This window comes from Haliotis asinina, chromosome 10 (assembly GCF_037392515.1).
Source record: "Haliotis asinina isolate JCU_RB_2024 chromosome 10, JCU_Hal_asi_v2, whole genome shotgun sequence".
Classification (NCBI taxonomy): Eukaryota; Metazoa; Mollusca; class Gastropoda; order Lepetellida; family Haliotidae; genus Haliotis; species Haliotis asinina.
The window spans coordinates 14,872,542-14,891,410 of record NC_090289.1 but is presented as its reverse complement, the minus strand read 5'-3'; the positions used below and the strand labels follow the sequence as shown (position 1 = coordinate 14,891,410).

Sequence of the window (18,869 nt, the reverse complement as noted above, 5' to 3'; positions counted from 1 at the left end):
CATACTGTAAGACAAATGAGTGTAGAGAGAAAACTGACAGCTGAATAACATTGCTGATGTATGAATAAGATTAGTACCCTCTCATTATAAATATTTGCTTTTCTTTAACAATGAGACATGAGAATCACAACAACTATACGTTTAGTATGATCAATAATTATCAACAAAGCAGGTATGGAGGAGGTGTCGTCTGTATGCATTGAGCTACTGACAGACACATTTAGAAGTCCAGGAAGCTAGACATCGTGGTCTGCATCAGTCAGTTGTTTCAGCACCACTTCCATAACCTCCCAATCTTTCAATGAAAAAGTAATTTCAGGACAACAGATAAGGGATGTACAAGCGTAATGTATGCCTAAAAATCAATGATGTATGACATAATCTAACATTTTAAGCATCTCATGTCTGCACATAAATGCCTATGTAAATCTAACACACATAAAGTTTAATAGTTGAAAAGTTGTTTAATATCGTCTATAACAAACCACTTCCCCGACTTGCTGACACAAAATTATGTCAGTACTCCTTCAAAATTCTCAATACACCTCTACACACAATATGAAATTAAAGTACACCCACAACCACAGAAGTTACCTGGAGCCCGGATTTTCCTTCAACCAAGCCCTTACAGCAGTGCAAATGCCCTAAATGAAGCAATCCAGTAACTGATAGTGTGAACATCCATACAGCATGTACAATGACATGCAGTTACTCAGAGCCTGACCACGAAACTCTTTTGGTCACCTCTGGCTGCATTGTTGGGGGCCTATCCAAACCTTGAATATCCACAACTGGGTTTGGGGTCACATTTTGTTTGCAGTATAAAGACACAGGTTCACCTTCTACTTCTCAGTAGACTGACACAGGTCTATCTACTCCAGCCATGATATTCACAATAACCAAACCATGGCCCAAGGCGCTATTCAGCAAGGTAATGGTTTGTTTTGTTGTATATGTTGCACTCAGCAATATTCCAGCTCAATGGCAGCGGTTTGTAAATAATCAAGTCTGGATGGGACAATCTAGTGATCAACAGCATGAGCACTAAACTACGCAGACGGGAATCTAACAAAGTGATCTGTGTGTGAGGACAAAGGGCGTAAGCCCATGCCTGAGTATAGCTGCTGCAATGGAGCCTGGCCTCAGCAAAACAGCAGACAAAAGACTAATCTAAACTCTTAAAACACTTATGCAAACTGAAACATCATTGAACAAGTATTTGGACACACTAATATGAGGGTATGAGTGAGAGTAGTTAATTGAGGCTTTCAACATTTCAGTTACATATCTGCATGTCCACTTGGAATATGGCAAACCCACTGCATTCTACTTTGATCAGGTAATTGTGACAGTCAAGTCAATTGTATAACAGGCTTTGTTACCAGATCTTTAAGTAAAGGCAATATCACATATAGGTACATTGAAATCTGAACTGTCATATAAGTTAGGAGGACTGGGGAAGATCTGGGTTACAATTGGTCTTCAGCAGCCCATACTTGTCATAAGAGGCAACAAACAGGATCTGGTTGTAAGGATCATAATCATCAATTCAGGCAGTCGGGATATGATCATATGCATCAACCAAGTTTGCAAAAATAGACCACACGATCATGCTAGTTGCATCCTGTATGAGTCATCTTACGACAAGCATATGGGTTGTTGAGAGACCAATACTAACATGGATCTTCACAGGTGATACCAACATGAAAAGAGAAAGTGGTGCCAGTATAATATGGATGGTGGTTAAGCATCCCAAAGACATTGTCGCTGTTAGGTCACACCATTGTTTAAATAATCCATTATATTCGGATAGAGAATTGGTCTTCAGCAACTCATGCTTGTTGTAAAAGGCAATTAACAGGATCAGGTGGTCAGGATCACTCACTTGTTGACATGTCATAATATGCTAACTGTGCAGATCAATGTTCATGCTGTTGATCACTGGATTGTCTCGTCAAGACTCAACTGTTTACAGCTCGTCGTGCCATATAGCAGGAATATTCCAGAGTGCGACATTTAACAACAATCAGTCAGGATAAGTTAGGAGGACTCACTATAGCTAGCACAGGACCCGCTGAACATCTACCCTTTGACAGTTTTTTGACAGAATATCATGTTGATAGCTTGATTCTCCCTCTGTGGAACCGATGATAAATATCAAAGTTCTTGGAGAAAAAGTAATTGTCTCCCTTATCTTCAGCATCAAGAATCATGTTCCACACTAAGATTTACAGACGAAACCCAATGTAAACATTCCAGTACAGGAATGGTGATTAAATGATATGGATTCCAGTCAGGGCAACTTCCCACCTATATCCAATGTGAAATGCAGTGAATTGCAGGACTTGTACATAACATGTAACATTCATAATTGCACTGAAACACCTGTAAAATCTCTCAAGACCAATTTTTCAGTTTTTTTTTGTTTTATTTTGACATTCTCACTTTTGAACTTTTGCAGCAACATAATAAATTACAATCTTTGATCTGACTGAATCAACACTGAAAGATGAGTTGACTTCATACTTCAAAGGTAGCTTTTGCGGTATACTCCCACGGGAGTTGAGACTAAAATTTGGGAATACTCATCAATTGACAAGGGCCATAAACTAGCCTTTTTAGTATGCCTTAGGGTGGACATCTGGTGCATTATAAATACACATAGTATTAATAACAGACCACAGCCACTAGCCAGCAGCAATATACCATTACCTTTCCAAGGTCACTCATCAAAGCACTGGTGGTTACTGTCACAGATACTGATACAGGTGTACCTAATACCCTCCTCCTGAAGCTGAGTCAGTTTGGTTGACAACTCAGGCTGTTTCTATGGCCATTATTTGTGACATCCCTTAGTGAGGCTAGAGTGGCCCTACTGAATGTCCATGGATGTAAACTAGTTCTGTGTGTAAAGAGGCATGTCTAGATAAGTAAAGTCTGATGATGCCAGGCTCATATTGGGGCAATTTCTTTTCATATCATTCATATACTTTAGAGTGAGTATGTGATGGGGTTAGGTGGTTGAAAAAACACAGCACTGCGGGACTGTTCCACATAGGATTTCCTATCATAATATTTTTAGATTACTTAATTATTATCAATATATTATTATTATTATTATAGTGAGTGTGTTTGCCTTAATGTCACCAACCTGTAAGGTTGGTGCTGGAGGAGACAGTCATATAGTCTTTGAGTATCATGGTGGCAAACCCATCAGGGTGAAACCAACATTCAAAACCATGATTACAGTCATCTGCTTAGGGAAGGGACATAACTCTGTATTACAAACTCAGGCAACATTGACAACTGAGTCACAGTAGTACCTAACATGTCACTTGAAAGTTGAAGTACCAGTAGCATTCTAGCAAAAGATACGTGGTGAGGTAGCATAGTTGTTAAAGTGTTTGCTTGTCGAAAACCCAGGTTCAATTCCACACATGGGTATACTGTGTGAAATCCATCTCTGATGTCCCCCATGGTGATATTGCTAAAATATTGCTAAAAATAGCATAAAACCTAACTCTCTCACTCTACCCAAAGAAGGACCGTCATTTTAACAGCTGCAGGGAATTCTGTCAATAATTATTTATTTCCCTGAATTTCTGTAATCATTCCTTCTCATAAACAAGATAATATAGCCATAAGAACAAATTAAAAATAATTCATTGAACAGGGTTTCTTTCATCATCATAGGACCATGTTTTTTCATATTTACCTACATCCAAAAATACACATAGTTATCACAGGACATGGCATCAAATGGAATTTAAAAGTCAAATAAATATACAAAATATATACTTACAAATCTGAGACCCTAAAACATTTCTGCTTCAAGAGAGAACTGATCCTTGGCAGTTTAACCTTGAATTCTGATATCCAACTATTATGAATGAGACGCCACATCAGCATCAAGCTCAAAGAAGATATGTTATCAAGAAAATATTACTTGATCTAGCCAACATCTGCTGATGGACGGTGCTACTTGCCTGCAACTATTTATATTATCTGTTTAGAGTTGAGAGGGCTGGAGGTTTACTATAGAGTTGCCAGGGTCAGTCAGGTCACCATGTATATAAATATGACAGCTGCTATCAGTCCACTAACAAAACACTAGTATCAAGCTCTATTATAAATCTTGTGTACTATATATAGTGGTTGCCATAAAGCTTGTATCGGAGGATGGCAGTACATTACAAGTAGTCAAAACATTATCAATTTAGGAGATGTTTGAGCTCATCCATTTCCTGTTCATATCAATTAACTTCAGTATTTTTGACTTTAAAATCAAAACAGAAATCAAGAAATGAACCAAATCCATGCTTCAGGTCAAAAGGTGACAGTAAAGCATAGGGTTTTTTTTTTTAGTTATGCTCCGGAAACAAGCCCACCCTGAATTTAAGGCTTGTCCTAAATGCTTCCAAGGAAATCGAGCGAAACAAAATATGAAAAATCTGTAAATAGCAAAAGGCACCATGCACCTTAGGTTCTGTTTGTTATATCTACATTTTCAAAATCATGCGAGCATGTCAGTAACTAGTAGTCTGAATGTCGGTTGAGTTACCAACATGCTCACACGATTTTAAAAATGCTTATTCTTCGGCACATACACATTAATAAACATTAATTCAGTGCATTCAAAGTATTTGCACCATGAAGGTTTATCAGTGTGCTAATTCAAGGGAAATAATCATCAAGCGATCTACCTGCTGCCTTGTTGGGATGCTGGTACTGTGCATCACTTCAGGCACAGTGATATAAAACCTTGTGATTCCATGAAAGACATAAGCACCTGGCCTTTTCAGTGTTATAAATCTGCACAGTTCATTAGAAAAATAATGAAAGTTTTGAATTTTGCACTAGAAACAAACTGATCCTCATTTAACCTTGCCAACATGGAAATAACATTGGCATCGAATATGAACATAAGTTTTGTAACAATGATAAAATTAACAGAAAATCTTTTGTCAGTCTGCAGTGATTGAATCTTTTTCAACTTACACAAAATCTAGGATTGAAATCTACTGATTTGAACAAGAAGTTTATATAATTGATATATAATCACCAAATCTAACAATTCAAATCTTCACCATAGTTAATCAAATTAGTAACAATTTTGAAATCCTTTTGGCTCAGACAATACCAAACACTTTCTGCCAAGTTCCTCATTAAAACAACACCTTCTTTCAGAAAAGAAATTGAGAAACTGTTAGCATGGCTCTAAACAAAACTGACTGAGCAACGGTTTGACAGAAATATGTTTTGATTCTTTACTATGCCACTGTGTTTTAAAGCCAGGGGGAAAACAGACATACTCCCTTCAGTGTTGATAACTGTATGACAGTGGTGTAGACACGGTGATAATCACTGAGGAAAATACACTAAACATGAAAGTACAGAATGTACAGATGCAGGTCTGTTCATACTTTCCAATGAATGTCTTTTAACTTTTCAACCAGACTCATTTCCCTAACAATTTCAACTTAGAAAAGCAAGTGACCACTACTTCTCTGATACTTTCTAAATAATTATCATAAATAGCCGAACTAGCTACCAACACAATATATTTACATCACCTGGTTTTTAAATGGTATGCCTTTAAACCTTATGCACCAAATAATCAAAGTGTTTACAATCATCTGAACACTGACCTTGACCTTGACCTTGACCTTGACCTTGTGGCAACAGCTACCAAATGTAAAAATAATTATACAAACATTTGCCGTAACAGGCACAAAACTGACCATGGCCGTTGAACGACTGACAACATTATCTCTCCCACAACATTATCCCCTGCCCCTAACATCCTCACCCCCCAAGCCTGGACAAATAGGCTCTACAGCAGGGGTGGATACAGCTCTTTGAGAAAATGGGGATGCACACTTCGTTTCACCCGAGTTTCAATGGTCATTAGAGAAAACCTTTTTGACAAAGTGGGGTGTGTGCACCCCTGCATCCTCTTCTGGATCTGCCCATGTACAGGATAAAATATAACCATCCATATCTCACAAAAGACTTAACACTAACTTTGAACATTTATCTACAAGTTATCTAGACCAAAACGTTTTCAGTGCAGGATTAAACCCCAGTATAGAGACACCATATACCACATCAAATGAAAAGTATAAGAATAATAAAAAAAAGTGTAATCACAAACACAGCAGTGAGTTTCATCTCCCTCAAAACCTTGGTTCTAAACATTCTTATAAAATTTACCCCAAAAGAGCAAAGTTGGCACTGCTTCTGAACGATAAGTGATTGTCTCTATGATGTAACATGGTATGTGCGGCATCAATGTGTTACGTACACCTCTGTCTGACATAGCAAAGACGTCTAGCAACAACATGTATACCTGACAGTACAGGGATGTCTAGAATCAGATAGGTAACCTCAAGTTCCCCTGGTTGTTGTGCGTGGTAATTCCACGTGATCACCAAAGGTTTCACATCATCAGTGATAAGGACCACCTCTAACTTTAACCATCAATGTCTACAAGGCAGTTACTGAATCCGTTTGACAGGGTTCAACCTCTTTAGTTCCTTGGAAGAAAATCAGTGTGGTTTGTTACCATTTCGACAAGAAAACTTCACAAATGTTCTGTAAACTCTCTTCCACTTCTTTTATCCATTAATGGTTGGCATGCACAAACCCAGAAGCCAAAGAATATAAGTTGTTCACTGGTCATGATGGGGCTTGGGTTGAGGTACCCTCGATGTTTGTGTATGTTCCCTAAACAAACCTCAAGGGTACCTCAACCCATGGTCCCTGAAGGACCAGTGAACAAAGTATTTATCTTAACAAACTCCTCAATGTTAATTTTGAACTGTTTGAAGCATGGATAACAGATTGAAAACTTCAGCCAACCTGTGTGAATCAAATGATTTGAATATTGCATATATTTCTGCAGGTATTGTCTAAGTAAAGTTGCCACGATGTAATTCACCTTCTTCCTATTCACTGGGACTACATTTGAACATATTGTCAAAATGCCAAATGTTTTTGCAGCCATTGCAAGATTGTTCAGATGACACAAGAAAAAGAGACTTAGAGTTATCTCCTTTCCATCGATTTCCATTGTCAGGACATCAGTAATTTCCATGCATCATGTGCCACTTAATGCTATTTGAGAAAACAAAGTAACTACCATGAAGTACAGAATGAGTTGCTATTGGCCGTGGCGTGTAATGCAATACACTTCGCTTGTACATGGGGTACACTGAAAATAACAGACAAGCTCTCAGCCAATCAGACACTGACATTTATGTGTGAGGTAAGATAACAGATAATATGATACACTTCCATAAACAATTGCTGGAAATGTTCCTACATTCTTATATACATATATGTTGCTGATTATATAAGTGATTATTTTCACATAATGTATCATACATTGAAATCTAAATATATGCAATAACACGTTTTTAATCAATAAACCTCATCCTTAGCTGGTCCTACAGTCCGTGAAATTCAAGTTACCTCTGCAAAGTCATTAGTACTGTAAAAACGTACATGAATGGTAAATTCTTTATTTAAATTTCAGAATTTGCAATGACATTTTCTGCGACATACAGTCAGTCATTGGCCTCTTAACATGTGTTGATAAATTCCCTGCATGCATTATTATGCTGAATGGGTCATTGTCAGCATAGGTACTACAAGAAATGTATATAAATGTACCCTTGACAAAATTAAAACATAGAGGATCCTATTCTGCATTGTTCCTGGGGAACATTTTTATTTTGATTTTGGTTCCTTCTTTTACTATATATCATTATATCATTATTCTGTGGTGTTAATTATTATTATTATTATTGGTTGGAAAATGCTATTATGGGGCATTAATTGTTAGGTTACTTTATATTATTTGTTTTTCCATTTGTTGTTTGTTTGTTGACTCTGCTTCCAGCATTGTCAGCAAAGTTCCAGCTTTATGATGAAGGTGGTTTGTATATAATCAAGTCTGGACCAGAAAAACAGTGATTGATATCATGAGCATCAATCCATGCATTTCGGATAACATAACATTCATCAACCAATTCAGTGATCCTGACCACCCAATCCCTTTAGTAACTACATGTGGCAAGACTATTTCTAACCCAGATTTTCATGCACTGTTAGTCTAGGATCATTAAGATGTTGAATTTTATTATTCAACGATAGTAAAGCCTTCTCGGTTGATGTATGCTAGTACTCTATGTAGTACACCAATATTAAAGTATGAGTACTCCTGATTTATTAATCTGTTTCATTCCATTTGTATCACTGTTGTCCTTGAATCTCCTCAACACTGTAATGAAGGAACCACCCTGACCAGACTCCTGATACAGACATCAATCGATGTGAAGTCATGATGTCCACATCCAGTAACAGCAAGATTTCAGAAATATTCAGGAAATTAAACTTATTAAGAAAAACAGATATTGCATTTATTTTATCATGCTAGATGAATTTTTTTCAGATCTGACATACTGAGATTGTTATTACTATAGCTTTGGCTGAAGGTTATACAAGACCCACTCACAGCAGCTTCATAGTAATCTTATCATAAGACTGAGCCCAGTTTCCATAAAAGCATATCATGGTAGTGTTGAATCGATGTCCCATGGGCACAGCTAATGAGTGATACCAATATATGTACTTATACTGATAGCTATATAAGCTTATCTGTATGGTAGATATTTTTTCATACTGAGTTTCAAGGAAGCAGTGATTCTGCCTACAGATGGTGCTTACATGACCCCAAATTCTGAAACACATTTCAACATTTCTAATGAATATAAATATTTGAATATGTATTAACAAGAAATGTTTTGTTTTAAACAATTGTCCTAGCATTACTCAGTACATACTCATGTTAAAGCCAGAAGTTTACAATCGACTCTGCATTTATAATTAGCAGAGATTTCTAATGGATACTGTAGGGGTTTTGTCACCTCTATTTCAGTTTTTGCAAGAAAGTTGTACAGTAAAATATTTGAATAATGGACTCTCTCAAAACATTTTTCTTGTTCTAAACAGTGGCTACATATTAGTTAAAAAGCATATTATGAACTAAACATAGTGGTATCCTTGAGTTCATTAAAACCATAGTTTATCGTAATTTTAAGTAAAACAATCCGTTTAGTATCAAAAGATATGGTGTCTGTTCCTTTACTAATTTTCATTTATCACACAGCAATACAACAGAATGAAGGTCAAATCTGAATGAAAGTACCGGGAGAACACCTTAACCAATGGCATACAATTTCTTCTAAAATGTATATAGCACAAAGTAACAAATAAATAAGTGTGTCCACAGAAAATACCGAACCATCTTCTGATACCATCTGTCTGCAATTGAATCAATTTTACTAAAGCTGAACAAAATTAATTTTAATCATTATTCTTCACAGCACAATTTTACCTTGTATTTTCGTTATAAATCCTTGTAAATTCAGTCCGAAAAGGAAGAGAAAATTCCAAGAAAACAACGCTGGTTGTAAGAGCGTCAAAATACCATGTACAGTGCTGCAGGTGGATGAAATGGTTGGGAAAAAAACCCTCACGAAATCTTACCTGATACCATTTGACATCATCAATGGTATATCTTGACCCATGACATTTTCCGCAGCCATATGTATGCAATAGTCGCTCCCTAACTGGTGGTAGCCATCTTGGTTACCATAGCAATCTACCCATCTATCCTGATACCATGCCAAAGATGACATAGCTTGCTTTCATTATAGAAAGACTCTTTATTTGGACATATTATTATTTATCTTCACAGTACATAAGACATGTTTTGGAAATTATGTAAGAAAACACCTAGCTCTATATTTGCAAGATGTGTACTGATGCCACTTTGTATCTAAGGAAACTCCACCTAGCAACAAGGCTCATCGGACCTACAGGAGGGCTTCTTGGATGTGTTCTGTGGCCTAAGTATTGCTGAGTGTAAGATTTCTGTCTGATATCGAAAATAGGATTTGGTCTTGAGAATACCATGCAGTGAGATTCTTCCCAGCCCACATGGCAGACAGCTGGTTGATAAATCCAATATCTCCCTTTCTTCCCATGTTGGGGGGATTATACATGCACATCCAATAACATTTGACCTTGTCATGAACTTCAACCTTCAAAACTACATGAATTTTTGCATCTAAATAATTAAAACTCAAAAAACAAAATGTCTCAAAATATACTTTTATGAAGATATGCTACCTTCAGAACTATAAGAGGTTTGCTTCCAAAATAATATGCGACAAGTATTACATATACCATTCAAAAAAAAGTTAGGGACACTGGATTTACAAGATTGATAAAATACAAATGATTAAGCCAAGGAGGAAACAGATAATGAAGAGAATTTAAGTGAAAATATGACAATGTATTCGATTCCTTTTGTTTCACCTATATGAATACATATTACTTTTTCTCATATGCATTGGCATTGGCATTGGCTTGTGGTATGCTTGCAAAATAGATTTTTTTATATCCCCTACTTTTTTAATGGCATTGATTGTGAGGTTATAACTGCAATGGTATAAAAGCATAAAATCAAATACATAATTCATTTGCTATTGCCCAAACTGAAAAATTCATTTCAGCACTAAGTCAGTGTATTATGAAAATCAAATGTCATCGCATGGGGTAAAGACTTATTTTGAGCATTAAACTTAACTGTTAATGTCTTTTTATTTTCTCCTAAAACATGTATTTATTCAATGTAACAATTCAAGAAACTCTGTACCAAATGTTTCACTGAAATATCCCTTGTACCTGCCTAATAGCTTCCTTAATTCAGGTATGACATCAAATTCAACTTTTTCACCACAGATGAGATAGTCCAGCAGCTGCTAATCAAGAAGACACTGTCTGAGTTATAAAAACAGCGCCATATTTTGCCTCGCTATGTGAACAAAACCGGCATGTTTGTTTATCAACTCTCCACAGAACCCTGAAAACATCATTACACCAGAAAGTGTTCATGTAATCAATATATGCTCAATATATAGAGGTAGTTGTTAGACCTCAAGTTCCAGAGCTGAGAAGACTGCCAGCTGCTATCTTCCAGGCAACTGTTTCTCACTGTATGTAGGTGAGAGTACTTCTGTCAGTGCTGGGTGTGTTACGTTGGTGCTGGGTGGTTAGTTTCTCTGTTATCTTAGAAAAGCAACATGCCTTGGTTAGGAAGGAAGGTCAAAGGTCACAATGATGGGTGCCAGGAAATACTAGATGTTGACCGATAATTCTTTGTTTGTGCTGTGTAGTAAAGAATTCATTTCAGTATTGTCTTAAATGACACTGAAAAAATATAAATATATCTTCAGACTGTAAGATTTTATTTACTGGATGAGATTACAATATTGTTCACATAATTTGTGCCGTGTGTTTTTCCAGGAATTGTTCTAATGTATAAGTTCCTCAATATGTGAATCGCTTACTTGGCCAGAGTTAGCTCTCACACCCAAATCATTCAAATATTAGTGTTATTTCAGTTGCGAGAATGTTGAATGAGTATAAAGTCAGTGTCAGATTCCTGACTTGTACCTACTGCTTCATGAAAACAGGGTTCATGGCCAGTTCATCTGCCAAAACACATCCCCATTCACTTTGATCAAATGCTACCCAAACCTTGCCTCCTTTTACCTCTAAGCTGCCCTTGCCCCAAGAAAACTCATGACAATACCCTTACACCCAGACTCCCCTAATCACCAGACTCCCCTTACATCCAGACTCCCCTTACACCCAGACTCCCCTTACGCCCAGACTCCCCTAATCACCAGACTCCCCTTACGACCAGACTCCCCTATTCACCAGACTCCCCTAATCACTAGACTCCCCTTACACCCAGACTCCCCTTACACCCAGACTCCCCTTACGACCAGACTCACCTATTCACCAGACTCCCCTTACACCCAGACTCCCCTAATCATCAGATTGCCCTTACACCCTGACTCCTTTAATCACCAGACTCCCCTTACACCCAGACTCCCCCTTATCACCAGACTCCCCTTACACCCAGACTCCTCTTAGATTCAGACTTTATAAAGGTTAAACACAAAGAAACATTTACAAAAACAGTGGAATTGAACCTAGGATATTTGTGTGTGATATATATATATGTATATATGGATTCAGTTCATCCGCATTGAGTCACACACTGCTTTCCCCTCCTTCAGATCAACACTGCTCAGCTGGGGCCTCCCAGAGATACAAACATGTAAATGTCATCACTGACACTCTACAATACCTTGCCAAATCTGACTGTAAAATCACAACACTTACATGCATTGGTCCCTAAACATGAGGTGCATGCATGGTATTTTTATCATACATCTTTTATCATGCTGTTAATGACAGCTATATTTTCAGTTTCAAGTCGTATTGGTTGCCTAGGATCAACAAACAGACTTCATTGTGCTTGACGAGCAGGAAAGAAATTACATGGGGCCATTAAGGATTCGGACTGAACAGAAAATATAACTATTGACATCAAATATGTTAGAACTGTGTTATTTGTTTGCAGATTCATTGCTGAACAGTTTTCACATATGGCATTTGTTCTGACTATACTGCGTATCCAACACAAGTGAACATTAGAAGTAGAGAAAGTTTCAAAAGGATCCTAAAGTTTTCATCACCTTTCTTTCAGTCTTCATCATTGGAAACAACATCACTTGATCTTTTCTTTGCAACTACAATATCCCAGTATGTAAATTACACTGAACAGACTTTATAATTGATTTAAATAACCATCAGCAATACAAACGGAAATGGGAACAAATAGATTTCTGATGTCATATATGCTGCTTTACATAGAAGAACATAGATATAGGTTCTTGAGGGAAATCTGTTTTATACTTTTTCACACCTACCATAACAGGGCTTTAAAAGTGAAATTCTGAAAATCTAGAAATCATAAAAGTCTAATATATATTTAGAATCTCCATTGGAAGATATATTCTCTACAGATGCCCATGGGTTTTCAAAAGGAAAGGAACATCAAATGTTTCTTTAGCAATTTTCAGTTAAGTATTCAAACATAAGCATAAAGAAATAACAGAAATCTTGAAGAATAATTCAGACTGTAGTTTGTTATGAAATGACATACATGTTTACCTGTGTTATCAGTTGTTTATTCAGTTTAATCAGTTAATCAGTTTTGATGAAACGAGATTTGTCATTGGCTAACATACCGATCATACACATTTAGGAGAAAAACATCATGTGTTGGCCAGTTAGGAGATAAACATTATGTGTTGGCCAATTAGGAGATAAACATCATGTGTTGGCCAGTTTCTGGGTGTTATTGAGTATTTGAAGCACAGGAATACACTTGGAACCGACGGGAATCTAATACCATTTGATCATGTTTTTCAACCAATCAGATAACAGAACACGGTGACTTTTGGTTTACAATAGTATTTCATGAAAAGTTGAAAAATGTTTAAACTTAATTTATTGCATGATTACAAAAACTAATAAATGGTCTGACATATTGTCTTATTTCTTATTCAACCAAGAGGAGATAGATTTCAAAATTCTAATTGGTGAATAATTACAGCAAATGCTTGAAACCATTTGGGTTAATCATCCCAAATGGTGAAGTAAAATAATGTGAAAAATCCAGATGTGTTTCTTATTGGAAAAGTTTCATCTTCAAAATTCATTCTACATAAATATTATTGATGTACCTGAGCTTGAGTTTAGCTGAATTGTGCACAAGATGTCATATCTGGGTCAGGTAAATGGATTTGGTGATGCAAGAAATGTTCTAAATTTTAAAAAGTACAAAGTGACACCAATGTACCAGTGTTTTCCAGAGAGACCAGCAATCTGTGTCATATTTATGTGGTTGTTTAATGCAGTTGACTTGAAACATCTTGTAGGCACAAGTTTGATGGAAAAGTTTAAAAGTTTATGCTGTTTAATTCTGTTCATTGAATGATGTAATTCAGCTAAACCACCAACTTCAGCTCATTCTCTAATTCACTCATTTACTCACCCAGAGAATTTTGCAATCTGCCTCATTTTCTCATTTACATATTCAGCTCATTCACTTATTCTTTGTATCAGTTTATTCAAAATTCACCTCACCAACCTCCATAAAATCACCAACCAAATTCACTCATAGACCTCCTTCAGCTCCTCCATCCTTTTGACAGATCTACCTCATCCTTTTAGCCACCTTATCACTCAGCTAACCTATTTCAGCTCATTCAGCTCATTTACTTATTTAGTTTCAATTCATTCCATTTCATCTAATTCAGCTCATCCATTGATCTACCGGTAATTAAATTCATTTACTCTGCTAATTCACCCCATTCACACCTGTAATTCAGCTCATTAGTTCAAACTCATCCTCTTATTCATCACATTCAGCTCATTAGTTCAAACTCATCTTCTGATTCATCACATTCAGCTCATTAGTTCAAACTCATCTTCTTATTCATCACATTCAGCTCATCCACTTGCCAAAATCAGCTAATTCACTCATCAATTCACTTCACTCACCTCATGCACTCATTCAATCATGCACCTAATTCATATATTCCCCAAACAAAGTATTGAAATGTTGATGTCAAGATGTGGTAAACAATAATTAATAGAAGAAAACAATAATGTAATCAAATAATGCAGCCTATTTGACCCTGTTTATGTCATGCAACAGTTAGCAAACAATGCATACATAAATAACACTAAATAACAAAATGTAAACATACAAACAATACCCACCAAGTAAACAGATCTGTTAATAAAATAAAACACTGTTAATCTTTCAAAAAGTATAATACACCAGAACTGAAAAATAATTCACCAGTTGTATAATTACAATAAAATTAACCCCTTACCTCAGATGTGCATGTACATCCCCCTGTGTCTGAAAACCCCTGGTTCCCCAGACGACAGATGGATGTCGCCACTGGCCAGGATATAAAGGATTGTATTGCACAATTCACTCCTTTACTCCGATCCAGATTCCTGAAAGCTCTTGTCTGAATCAGCGCCAAATCTTTGGCAGGCCCTGACATTCGTCCAGTGAGGAACCGATCAGCCCCAATCTGAGGGAAAAGATTGGTCCTGTAATAGAAGACACGCACATGCTTAACACTGGCTAGCAGTAAGAGGTAATACTCAATGTCGAGGAATATTTAGATGTTGGGTCATGGATATCTTGTAGAAAATACAACAAGAGAAGTAGTTCATATTACCGTTTGTGAGTGAAATCATATTAAATAACATTTGTGATAAATGTAGCTCAGTTTCTTCACTATTAGTTGATCTGTTAATTACTTTCACCTTGTTCATGCCACATAAGATAAATCACAACGGCAAATCACAACACCACTTAGGTTGATTTATCAAACCAGGTGTGACCTTCATGGAAATAAAGGTTAAGTCAGGTATATTTTGCTTTTACATTCAGCTTTGCTATTTTTACAGTAATTCCAAGATTGTGCCTACTCACATGTAGGTCAATAGGATAATAATTGGTTTTGTCAGCTTAAATGATTTTCGTCCTCCATTCAGAATCCTTCTGATGCAAGCTCGGAGGTGTTTTATCTTACATTTTTGTAGTATGGACTTCATAATGTTTTATGAAGAATCTCTTTTTTGTGAAAACTATGAAATTGTTTCGTGACAGCTTCAAAACCGATATTTTGTTTCTGTGACAAAAGTCTAGCATCGGATATCTACAGCAGTCTTACATTAGCAACAGGTGTTGAAAATATGACATCACAATTGTTTCAGACAATAGCCAGCCAAAATACTGATTTAGGAATGGCAAACAATGCTCAATGTGCAAGAAGTCTGAGATGATACATGCTGTGATACCCAAACTAGTCATCGGCCAAACAATAACTGTGAAAATTTAATGTCTACACTCTTAGAATGAAAAGCAATGAAAAAATTTACAGGAAGCAATCTACACAGGAAGGACAATCTGGTGTAATATATTTGTCACGCTTAGAAGAAATATGGCAGCATGAGGTAAAGATATGGCTTGTGAAATCCACACAGAAATACTTACAAGAAGAAGTGTGTATGCAACTTTTGCTGCTGCGTGTTTTTTAAACCCCATTTATTCATGTCTCCACCCTGTCTAAACTAACATGAATAAATGGGGTTAATAAATCAATAGCTTTCTTGAGACATATGCATGTACTGCACCTACTGTTCCTCTTTTTGCACTCTTCCTTGTAGCAAATAGTTAACTGGGTAAAAATTTTAATGAAATTTCATTAAACAGCTTTTTCAGTTTTAGGACTTCAATTCTTAGTAACATAGCTGGTCTGATCTTTTCATTATGATCTGCGTTTCATTGAGTTCATGTTCATTAGTTCTCAAGTTAGATTACAATTCATGGGTCCACTTTTGAGCCAGATAGACTATAGCACCCACCTTTAAGAATCAGTGACACTTCTGTTTCAACAATAGGATAATAAGCTCGGCAGTGGAAGCGTGGCAAAAAGTGAAGTGTAAATGATAAAAAGTCTGTTATCAGTGTTGTACAGCAGGGCAGTGTGGCAACTGTAGTGCTGTAGTGTTAATTACGAAGTGATGAAGCAGGTACCAAGTAGCTGATGCATGCATAGCAACCATTCAGTAATGACAGCATCTAAATACATCTACTCCTCTTTAGTGATGACTTCTCATCACTGGGTGGTTTCTCCTGTGATATCACTTGCCTCAGTCTGTCATACAGACATTGAAACAAACATATCCAAGAAGGGCCAAGCAGGTCTAGAAAATGTGGCAAGATTTCCACAGCTTCTGAAAATGAAGAAAGTCTAGGGCTCCTTTTCATTTTTTAATATTTTGTTTACTATGAAGTTTTTTCTGTAAAATATTTTCATATCAGAGACTAGTTGTTATTGTCTATCCCTGCCTCAACATTGCAATATATATAACTTCATATAAATTGCCTCCATGTGAAATCATACTAGACACAAATATCATAACAAAAAATAAAATTTAAAAAAAAATAAATTTGATGAAAAGTGGATACTACTGGCCTTTATTTTTAGGTTATAAATGCTGCAAAAACAGAGCTGGCTTTGATGTTTTGACTATCATCAGCATTTCATTTAGCATTATGTGTATATTAATTTGCGAGTTTTACTCTGATGAGTAAAACAATGCAAATGCCATTTGATCTGCTGCATTCTTACAGGAGAGGTAAAATAAAGATGGCTGATCAATTATCTCCCCTTGTCGGTCCTTCACATGGAAAACATGGTCTTGAAAACCCACTGTCATCATTGCAATAAAACATTTAGAATTGTATAAACATGAGTCTATTTAAGCTTGGAATCTGAGATGATTTTTAAAAATTCTTTTACCAAACTGATAATATATCATGATCAAAAACAACCTTCAAATATTGCAACTTTAATTTTCAATATTATGCAACCTGCACCAGTAATCTTCCCTTTCCAAACTACTGTGCCAATATGAATGTAATCTTTATAAGCACATATTAAAAAGTTTTAAAATATCAACATGACAATCTATATTTTTGTGTGAATATTACTGAATAAATACAGATTAAATATGTTTACTTTATGTATGTCCATTTTCTAAGCACAAGGAATGCATTTTGCTGCAAATATGGTTAGAATGGACTCAGGAATTTGATATTCAAGCATCTTTAGTTAAAGGTCACATGCAACCAAAAAATCAAACATAATTAAAACACGGTTATCACTTGTTCATGATATATAAATGCATTGGTGATTGTGAAAAAACAAATAAACAAATTTATAAGTGTATAATCCCAAATCAACAGCGCAATATTTTGTACTTGGGTTTACCTCCCTCGAAATGAATAACCTGGGATACTGAACCCAGTCAGGGCCAGTGGGTGTGCACTCATGTGTAACAAAGCCTTGTCATTGGCCACTGGTTGATTTGCTGATACACTTAGCTTTGTTTATGGCGTATAAGCCCGATAGGTGTTAAGTTCAAATTGCATGTAGTCAGTGACTGAAGTTGTGCATTGCATATTGTCACTAGCAGAGTCAGGCAGATATATAGGTGTCAATAAACCAGACATTGAGTTTTCTCTGTGACAGAGTCTGCGTATCACAACCGACATGTTTTTCTATGTAACGAGTAGATTATTATGTACACAACTAAGATCAGGCTACTGCTCATGACCTCATACTCCGGGCAGTCATTCTGTTTCAAGTTCTGCAAACCTATCCACTGCACATGCTTTATGACCGCTGGGGGAAAATTTAAGTGAATCGTTTGAACTCCATTTTCATGGGCTTTTTTCATCAGATTTTTTTTTTCAACTTTTTAGGTTGAATGGGCATTTTCTATGAATTGTTTCGGTAAGTGCATACCGAAAGGTATCAGAATCTGCCAAGTTGTGTTTTACATCGCATGTGACCTTTAAACAAAAGATTTCTAAACTAGAATGTTAAGCAGTCAGATGGAGTGTACTTTAGAGGATGATCTCTATCAACGTCATAGTGAAAGTCTGCTGCATTCAGGGTGATTACTACTTAAAACTATAACCTTACAACTTCGCGAACTTCAGCTAACTTCCTGATCATTCATTACATTTTTTTCAGCTTCCTCATTCAACTATCTCCAAGACTACAGAGAATAAAATATACATTAATAATTGTTCTGAGTGCCATGAGGATTCACCTTTCTTTTAGTAGCAATATATTTTTGCATAATATTAGATAATTGTATTCCAGGGACTAAATGCCTGGCTACTTCTTTATTGAAAATGACAAAAAACAGATGAGAATTTCTAAAGCTAAATGTCTTCCATTCTAGGTCAAAATTACTTTAACTATACAACTATTTGAGAAGTCTATTTCATCTCCATCAACGAAGAACTCTTCCATTACAATTATCACTGAACAGAA

The 18,869-nt window shown here is 36.2% G+C and overlaps 1 protein-coding gene across 1 annotated transcript in view; it reads right to left on the bottom strand.

The window, feature by feature from the left end:
• Positions 1-18,869, bottom strand: part of LOC137297677 (obscurin-like) — a 144,065-nt gene that overhangs the window by 118,139 nt on the left and 7,057 nt on the right. The window contains exon 2 of the mRNA XM_067829592.1: positions 14,832-15,060. The gene's annotated coding sequence lies outside the window, so the exon portion shown is untranslated. The remainder of the gene's footprint in view (positions 1-14,831; positions 15,061-18,869) is intronic.